The sequence below is a fragment of the Phacochoerus africanus genome, chromosome 2 (genome assembly GCF_016906955.1).
Source record: "Phacochoerus africanus isolate WHEZ1 chromosome 2, ROS_Pafr_v1, whole genome shotgun sequence".
NCBI classification, from domain to species: Eukaryota; Metazoa; Chordata; class Mammalia; order Artiodactyla; family Suidae; genus Phacochoerus; species Phacochoerus africanus.
Window position 1 is genome coordinate 83,280,514 of NC_062545.1, and position 10,275 is coordinate 83,290,788.

Sequence of the window (10,275 nt, forward strand, 5' to 3'; positions counted from 1 at the left end):
CCACATTGGTAAACCTCATTTTATGGGATAAAAACCTCTATAAGACAATAGGGAGAACTCTTCTTCCCCCTCCCAGCTGTCCTGAGAGCTGTTTGCTTTCCCGTAATAAAGACTTTGCTTGCTTGATGCCTATGTGTTCACAAAGTTCATTCTTTGGCTGCATGAACAAGAACCCGGATTCCGGTAACATCTTTGTGGCATCGTTAGTAATCTGTCCAAGACTCACAGCCATAAAGAGAATTGGTTTGACTTCATGTAAAAGCTGCTAAGCTCTCTGACACCTTGCTGATTTGGATGCTTTACATTTCTGTCAGTATACAGTAGGGCTTCTCAACCTGGGCACTGCTTACATTTGCAGCCGGATCATTCTTTGTTGTGGGGGACCCATCCTGTGCTATGGAGAGGAAAAGCCTATTTTTCTATGGTCTCCTAGTTCAGTGGCTGGGGCTTGCAAATCAAATGGATAAAAGATGGATTAACAGCAGAAAAATAAAACCAGTTTAATTACATACATCTGCAGAGAAGTTTCACAAAGAAATGAGACTCTAGAAAGTGGCGAGAGGATTGGGGTTCATTTACCCTCTTAGACTAAACAAAGAAAAGGGAGTTTGGGGTTTCTGGTCAGGGGAAGACTAGAAGGGGAGGGGAGGAAAGGCTGGTAAATAAGGGTTGTCTTGTTGTGCGGTTAATAGTTTCTCAGATGATAAGAGTTGTCTCCAGGTGTAGCTCTTTCCTGATACAGAGACATCTTTACAAATGGAAATTTCCTTTATACATGTAAATTTCCATTACAAATGGGGACATTTATATTTTATTTTTAGATAGTTACAGGGAGGTTCAAAAGCTTTTCTTTTGCCTCTGCTGGTTCTCAATTGTCTTTAGCTCAAAATAACCCTCTGCCAAAGCAGCATATTTTGGGGTGACATCTTCCGGTGCCCTTCCACGCATTGGAGGGTGTTTTGCGACATCCTTGGCCTCCATCCACCAGATGCCAGTTGTCCCCTCCTCCAACTGTGACAACAAAAAAACATCTGCAGATGTGGCCCTAGTGGCTGACATTTGACCCCTGTTGAGAACAAGTCCCTAATAAGGATGAGTCCTGAGAACAAGATTTGGTGGTTGCCTTTGGCGGTATATTGCCAATGACACAGCCACCACAAAACCTGAACGTTTTTCTGGCCTGTAGCCTGGCTTTAGTGTACACTTATAAATGAACGCTACTGGTGTATACCTCTGTGTGAGTTGTGAACTGAAGTTTGGCACTTGCCATCAGCCTCTACGTGGAGTAGAACATGAGCCACTGCAGCTACCAACCCACAGCACCCCTTGAGTGGAGTTCAAGGTGGAGACCAGGAGTGAGGCACTCTGCTCTGGGAAAACTGGAAGAACAGGCCTTCAGATAGATATTTTTAGAAGATTTTATGTTCCCAATTCTTGCATCTCCTCATATCTAGAAAAATACTAAACTCCTTCGTGGTGATGTATGCTCCTTGTGACTGGTAGTAACCTTCAGGAGATCAGCAACAGACTTCTGTAAAATGTGTGTATGCTGCATGCACCTCTTCCTCACCTTTTCGTATCCTGATATTACTCCTGGGGTGGTATTTCAGCCCAGTCTGTAGTTAAGGATAAAGAATGTCACCATCATCTGTGAATGCAGTCACCTCCAAGAGTGAGAGCTGCTGAGTCCTACAGGCAGTGAAAACCCTGGATGCTGGCTCTGGTTGCGGAGGTGCATATCAAAGGAATGATTTCACTGAGCCCAGGCCTCTTTTCTTCCTGTTCCTTGCCCTTTGTTGCAAAAATTCCTATATATCCTAGCTCCTCCCTCACTGCCTCCAAGCAGTTTCTCAGGGCTACCTAACTAGCTTAAGTTCTAATTTTGCCCCAAATAAAACTTAAAGATTGTGTATTTTTCTAGTCGATAGAGTGTTTCTTTTTCTTTTTTTCTTTTTTTCCCCCTCTGTATTTCTTAAGAGTTCAATTTATTTTGATCTCATTGTTGGGCACTGGAATAAATTAGATGAAGCAGAGTTCAACCTGTGCATAAAATAGAATTTCCTTCTGAGATCATTTTTGTCCCTCCAGAAAAGAAAGAAACCATTACCATACTAATGTCTGTTTACCGTCTAATGGTCAAGGTGCTTGTGATTCACAAAATACCTCGATCACTCTGCAAAACCCAGTTCGAAGGGTATTCTGATTTACTGACCTTACCTTTCTAAGTAAAGTCAGGTTAAGTCAAGTGCAGTTAGACTTCTTCACCTCTTTCTGGGGTCTTAGTTGGGGCCAAGCCAGTGAGAGGTAAGCCCACCTCCTTTCTGATGGCAGGGGGCGTGGGGGGGGTGGCATGTGAGTGGAGTGGCTGGGAGCAAAAGGAGGATGTGTATGCACACACGCACCACACACGACAGACTTCTGTCTACACACTGCAGGTACCACATGTGACATTGCCATATCATCCACCGAAAATCTTGTCATGGTGATGGTTTCAAGCTCACTCTCTCTCTCTCTCTCTCTCTCTCACACACACACACACACACAAACACAAGATAGATTTCTGCCTAGACAGTGCAGTTACTACATGTGACATTGCCTCTATCATACCACCTAAAATCTTGTCAGAGTGATGCTTTCAAGCTCAGTAGTTCTCATTTTGTTCTTCCAGGGATGGGAAGGGAGGACCAGCCACCGTTCTAGCCACTGGTAAGGTCTGAGAGTAACATGTCTGAACCTGGGAGAGGCACAGGTGCTGGGGAAAGAAGGGAAACAGGAACCTCTCTCTTTCTCTTATATACAGAGAAAATTGTGCGCATGTGTGTGTGTGTAAGAGAAAAATCCAATATTGCAGAGATCTAAATTTAGTAAACCACATTAGGGGAGTTAAAGAGACTTGAAACAGGCTGTACAGTTTTAATGTTGGGCCCTGAAAGTCATTGCACATTGGCCTCCTGTGTCTTAGAAATACAGTTCCAGAATCCATTCCATAGCAACCCTAATTAATGGTACAGAGTGTTTTGAGTGGTTACTAAGGACTGGAAGCATAGTAAAATATCACATTTCTAGTCCACTTTTTTATATCTCTAAAATCTTAAATCCCTTAACTGAGTCATGAACAAAGAAGATCAAAGAGCACTGCTCACCTCTAGTCCGACTAGGGTTCAATGGTAACCCACTGCAATCCGACAGTGCACTCTGAGAGGAATTCAGGATGAAAAACAGGATGAGACACTCTGCTCTGATGAATAGCCGCTTTAGATAGATGCATATCTTAGGAAGGATTTTAATGAATCCAGTTTCTTGCATCTTTCCATATGTAGGAAAGCACTAAAAACTTTGAGATATTTGTTCTTTGCTATTAGCAGTAATCTTTTTTTTAACTGTAGTATACACATTCTTTTTTTCATATTCTTTTCCATTATGGTTTATCATAGGATATTGAATATAGTTCCCTATGGTATACAGTAGGACCTTGTTGTTTATCCATTCCATATGCAATAGCTTATAATTGCTAACCCTAACATCCCAATCCACCTCTTTCCCAAGCCCTTCCGCCCTTGGCAACCACAGGTCTGTTCTGTGTCTGTGAATCTGTTTCTGTTTTATAGATAGGTTCATTTGTGTCATATTTTAGATTCCACATATAAGTGAAATCATATATTTCTCTTTCTGGCTTACTTCTCTTAGTATGATAATCTCTAGGTCCCTCCATGTTGCTGCAAATAGCTTTATTTCATTCTCTCTCTTTTTTTTGCCTGAGTAATATTCCATTGTGTATTTGTACCACATCTTCTTTATTTGTTCCTCTATTGTTGGACACTTAGGTTGCTCCATGTCTTGGCTATTATAAATAATCCTGCAATGAACATTGGGGTGCATGGATCTTTTCAAATTATGGTGTTCTCTGGATAGATGCCTCAGATGGGAATTACTGGATCATATGGTAGTTTAGTTTTGTGAGGGACCTCTATACTGTTCTCCATAGTGGTTGTACCAATTTACATTCCCACTAACAGTGTAGAAGAGTTCCCTTTTCTCCATACCTGCTCTGGCATTTGTTATTTGAAGACTTTTTGATGATGGGCATTGTGACCAGTGAGGTGGTACCTCATTATGGTTTTGATTTGCATTTCTCTAACAATGAATGATGCTGAGCATCTTTTCATGTGTCTGTTGACCATCTGATTAGCAGCCACCTTTTACCAAGATGTGTGCTTGATTGCAGGTATTCCCTCACCAAAAGTCATGTATAAACTGGCTCTGCCTCAGCCTCTCTGGAGCAGTTTCCTTATCGCTGAGAGACTGTCTCCTGGGCTGTAGTCCTCAATAAGACCCTAAAGAAAACGTAAACTCACAATCCTTATGTTGTGTGTTTTTTAATTTATTTATTAAATCACTTATCATTTAAATAAGTGGTTTTGTAAATTATTCTCACATAGTATAATTACAGTACATAGACCTTATTGAAAACTTCTATTGGCCACCCATTTTGGCAACGAATCTCTGATGTTTGTTCATTTATTTTTGTTTTCTTTTCTTTTTTATTTTATTATAATGAATTTATTATATTTATAGTTGTACAATGATCATCACAATCCAATTTTATAGGATTTCCATCCCACAATCCCAGCACATCCCCCACACCCCAAATTGTCTCCTTTGGAAACCTTAAGTTTTTCAAAGTCTATGAGTCAGTATCTGTTCTGCAAAGAAGTTCATTCTGTCCTTTTTTCAGATTCCACATGTCAGTGAAAGCATTTGATGTTGGTGTCTCATTGTCTGACTGACTTCACCTAGCATGATAATTTCTAGGTCCATCCATGTTGCTAAAAATGCCGGTATTTCGTTCATTTTAATGGCTGAGTAATATTCCATTGTGTATATGTACCACTTCTTCTTGCCACTCCTCTGCCGATGGACAGTTCGGTTGTTTCCATGTCTTGGCTATTGCAAATAGTGCTGCAATGAACATTGGGGTACACGTGTCTTTTCGAGTTATGGTTTTCTCTGGATAGATGCCCAGGAGTGTGATTGCTGGATCAAATGGTAGTTGTATGTTTAGTTTTCTGAGGCATCTCCATACTGTTTTCCACAGTGGTTGCACCAATTTACAATCCCACCAACAGTGTACTAGCATTCCTTTTTCTCCACACCCTCTCCAGCACTTATTGTTTATAGACTTTTTGATGATGGCTATTCTGGCTGGTGTAAGGTGGTACCTCATAGTGGTTTTGATTTGCATTTCTCTAATGATGAGTGATGTTGACCTTCTTTTCATGTGTTTCTCGGCCATCTGTATGTCTTCTTTGGAGAATTGTCTGTTTAGCTCTTCTGCCCATTTTTGGATGGGGTTGTTTGTTTTTTTGGTATGGAGCTGCAGAAGGTGTTTATAAATTTTGGAGATGAATCCCTTGTCCGTCGATTCACTTGCAAAGATTTTCTCCCATTCTGTGGGTTGTCTTTTGTGTTGTTTAGGGTTTCCTTTGCTGTGCAGAAACTTTTCAATTTGATTAGGTCCCATTTGTTTATTTTTGTTTTTACTGTCATTACTCTAAGAAGTGGATCTGAGAAGATGTTGCTGTCGTTTATGTCAGAGAATGTTTGGCCTATGTTTTCCTCTAAGAGTTTTACAGTGTCTGGTCTTCTATCTAGGTCTTTAATCCATCTTGAGTTTGTTTTCATGTATGGTGTTAGGGAGTGTTCTAATTTCATTTTTTTCCATGTGGCTGTCCAGTTTTCCCAGCACCACTTATTGAACAGGCTGCGTTTTTTCCAAGATGTTTGTTCATTTAACATCTATTTACTGAGCACCTCCTACATGCTGGGCACAGTTATAGGTACAATAGATACAATAAAACAATGTTCTTGCCCTCACAAAACTTCCATTCTCATGGAGAAACTGACTATATTTATATTTATATATAAATTATTGTATACATGTAATTATAACATACTGTCATATTAAAAAATCACCAGCAAATCAGAAATATATGTGTCAGAAGTTACTGAAAAGTACTTTATCAATAAAACACATCTGTGCATTTTTCTGACCCTGTGATAACAGTGCAAGGCAACTGTAGAAAAGTCTGGATTCTTATATTTATTTATTCCTCTGCTTTATTCCATCCAGCCAAGGATGTCCTCTCTATAAAGGCTACTGCCTGGGGCACATTGGATAGTTTTATTCTTTACACAATCCACAGAGTGTGTCTGAAATATGTATTATCATTAGATCTTATTTTGAAGAGATTCAAATGTAGATTAGGGTGAGGAAAAGCACCCAACAAAGAAAAGAATCCTACAAAGTTGTGAGGGGTGATACCAGATCCCTGGGATGGACCACAATGGCTGGAGGACGCCAAAGTGGCCCTTCCCAGTTAGTATGGCTGGAGAAGATGTCCTCATTTGGATAAGGTTAGATTTGATATGGATATTGACTAATCATTAGGATTTGTAGAGACAGGAAGACAGAGGCACAGGAGGAATAGCATTCGAGATGGTGAGAACATTTGGCTAGATGGGAGGAATTGAGATTGGCTAGTAATGAGATAGAAAAAGAGTTCTTATTATATTGTTGAAGGCATTACATGCCATCATGAAACCAGAGCATCTTCCTTCTGATTTTTCAGGGATTGAGCACAACATGAACCAGAGACGCATTTTTCTTTTGTGCTTCTGAGGGCCTTCTGAGCTCTGGGATTTCACCACAGTGGTTAAGAACAAAGGGGCCCTAGAGCCAGACCACCTCGTTGAAATGTCACCTAGATAATCTTGAGCAAGTTATTAACTTCATCGTTAAAATGGGGTAAAGAAAAAATTAGCATCAGTGTTCCCATGTGGCTCCGTGGGTTAAGGATCCAGCGTTGTCACTGCAGTAGCTCAGGTTGCTGCTGGGGTATGGGTTCAGTCCCTGGCCCAAGAACTTCCACATGCCACAAGGGCAGCCAAAATAAATAAATAGATAAATAAATAATAATAATAATAATTAGCATCTATCTCAGAGGGGTTTTTGAATATTACATAGGTTAACACACTCATGGTGTTTAGAAACAGTGCCTGGCACACTGTGTGCCATACATTTTAGCTCTAGTTATTATTCTTTGAATTGGCTGTTCTCTGCCACTCCTCCTCCCCATTGCCCATGAAATTTATCTTCTAAGATTTAAAGCAGGAAGACAACATGATGAAAGTGACACGTTGGAAAAATGAACTGGTAGCAGAGCACTCAGCAGATGGAGAAGAAAAGAAAGATATTCTTGCTTCAGAACAAGAAGAGGCTTGTTTTCAGTTCTAAAAAGCCATCAGTGAACATCTTGACCAAATAACTTTGTCAGTACTTTTTTCTCTTCTGCTCTTAATGCTTTTCCATGGCCCTTAAAAGTATCATAGGATACATCCTTTTCCATCTGCAGTCAGCTCTGATCTACCACTGAGCATAAAGTCCATTCTAAGCATTTCATAGACCTTTAAAAAGTTCTTTTTCAGTCTTGTGAACAAAAAATCTCTTGCAGAAATCTTTAAGAGAGGAAAGGAATCCAGCCCAGAAGTTTTGGATCAGTTCAATCTACCTTTTATATAATCTCCAAAAGTACCAAGAGTACTTTCTCATCGTTCAGTGCCACTGGTTCTCAGGAGAACAAAGCAGAGGCTTCATGGTGAACAATGCTATTTCCTTAAATTCTTAATTCTCTTGTCTATTTTCCCTCTCCCTTATGTTCACCATGATGCTATTGGGTCACAGTAGTAGAGTCTATGAGTACTCGACCAGAAATGCCACAGATGGGAAAGAAATTGTTGAATACATTACTAAATTTACAATAAGTGGGCACTTTTCTTTAGAGAGTAAGTCAGCATATTTTTGAAATTAATTAGGACCTAATATTTGAGTATCCTTCATGTATGCTGTCTATTATAGTCAACTTCTGCATAGACATATGGGGTCAGATAAGCAGGAATAAACCATAGTTCTCTGGTTCTTATCCTCACCTGCTGTTGAAAGCCCTACAACTCCCTGCAAAATTCTCTCTATCTAGGGGGTGCTCATATATATTATCTACAGTCTCTGCCCTGCCCCATCGCATCTGCCATTTTCTTCTTCTTCTTCTTCTTTTTTTACCTAGCATCATTTGGTGCTGGTGATCTCCACTGCTGAGGTGTTTATGATGGGGCTCTTGTGTGTGACTCTGGTGCCTCATCTTCCTGGTTGCCCCTAATGGTGAAAAGGGTGCAGTCATCTTGGAAACTGGGATGAGCCACTGTTCTTTTGTATAGGGTGCCGAGGCAGGAGAATGTTGAGTCTCTCCAGTTTTTGTTACATGTTGTGACATAAATCCCAAAGGGGTGTTCCCCTACACCCGGTGTCTATCGTGTTTTTAGTAAATATTGCTTCTCAAATTTTAAAATCTGATGTCCCCATCCCATGGCTAGACTTAAAGACAAATTTTGAGTACCACACATAAAATGCTGCTTTTCAACCAGGCCCGCCTGCAGAATTCTCTCTTTTGAAATGAGTTTCTCTCAGGAAGTTTCTTGGTCCCAGATGATGGCACTATTTGGGTAAATCTGGGACGCCAATACATTTATGTATTTTTGAGTATCCTACCCTTACTGAAGTGTTGTAACATAAGCATTAACCAATTTTTGTTTTAATTTTCAAGCAGTCTTACAGAATTATGAGATTTGTAGCTGTGCTTATGGTGAAAATTTATTGAATTCAGCTGATTTTTGCAATTTCATTCTGTCTTAGAAAACTGTCTTTAAGAAAGACAAGTACTGTATGATATCACTTATATGTGGGACATAAAAAAGTGAAACCTGTAAAAAGCAAAGAGTAAAATAGTGCTTACTAGGGGCTAAAGGCTGGGGGATAAAATTGATGGTGTTTTAGGGCACAAACTTATAATGAGCAGTAAAGAAGCCATGGTGACCTAATGCACTGTATAAAATATGGATAATAATATTGTACTATAATTGTATAATGTGATAAATATTGTTACATTGGCAATATTAGAATATAAATATTTCCAAGTTACACATTGTATACCTTAACCACATACAATTTTGCACATCAAAATAATCACATTTATTCATTACAAGAAATTTAATAAAGTAAAATCATATGAAAGTTTCAAAAAAAAAAGAAAAGCTCTATCTTGTTTGTATCTTTAGGTCATTTTATTTTCAAAGAAAATTACTATGAAGCAAAACTGTCATGTAGAGCTTCCAAACTGAACTTCAGAATCAATTTATAATGATTCTTGTGTTTTATTTTCTATAAAAAATTAAGAGTAAAGCTCACTGAGGGCAGGCCCAGTGTTTTATTCATCTTCTTAACCCAGGGCTTAGCATAATGCGGAGAAGGCACACAATGAGTCTTGCCTTCATTGATTACTCGATTGGGGACATTAATATTGGAAAACTAGAGAAGTTGGATCAACAGGGCATGATTGTTTTGAGTCAGTCCATTCCTACAAAATGCTTGTGTGTCTCTGATAAAAGCTTCTACATGCTTCAAGGTTTATTTGCAATATCCCTTGCACTCAAACATTTCCCCTATTCATTCAAAAATATTTCTTTTTTGAAAATATATTTTTCACAAGTAAAATGATGAAGTCTTTGGTCCTACTGGAAATGCAAGTAAAGACATTTACCCATGGCTATGAAATGCAGATGAAATGTCAATCTTGATTGAATTATATGTTTGTAGATAAGTATAACGACCCGGTTTGCCAATTCATTCTGTGTCCTGACTCCTTCCTGACCTGGTTGGAAACTTTGCGTAAAGTGGAGCTTTATCTCTTATTAATTCCAGAGATGACAGACATGGGATTTCATTGTCTAGTTAGGGGAAGCTGCATTCTCTGATTAGATGCCTTGCCCTTTTTGAAGCTTTGATTTATTGGGGCAGAGCAAGCACTGACTTTTCTATGTGCTGAAAGGAAACTAGGGTGAGGAATAACTCATGGTTCTCTCTTTGCAGCTGGAAAAAAAAATAAAGGTTATTTTCATTATATTGCTATAGAAACTGTTCAAAAACAAAAGAAAGACACTGCAATAAGTAGAAGCCCAAAGAATGACATGGAGTTAACTTTAAAAAAAATTGTTAAAAATCATATTTTAAAGCAGATTGGCCCTTCTGAACTCTTATCTTAATTTCTCAGTGAAGGTTGTCTCTTCCCATTTCCATCTAGGCTGTGCAGAACAGCATTTCTGCAGCTCCTAGGCAAGTGACATTTGCCAAAACAAAGCGTGGGTGGAAGGCAGCAGGAGAGAACT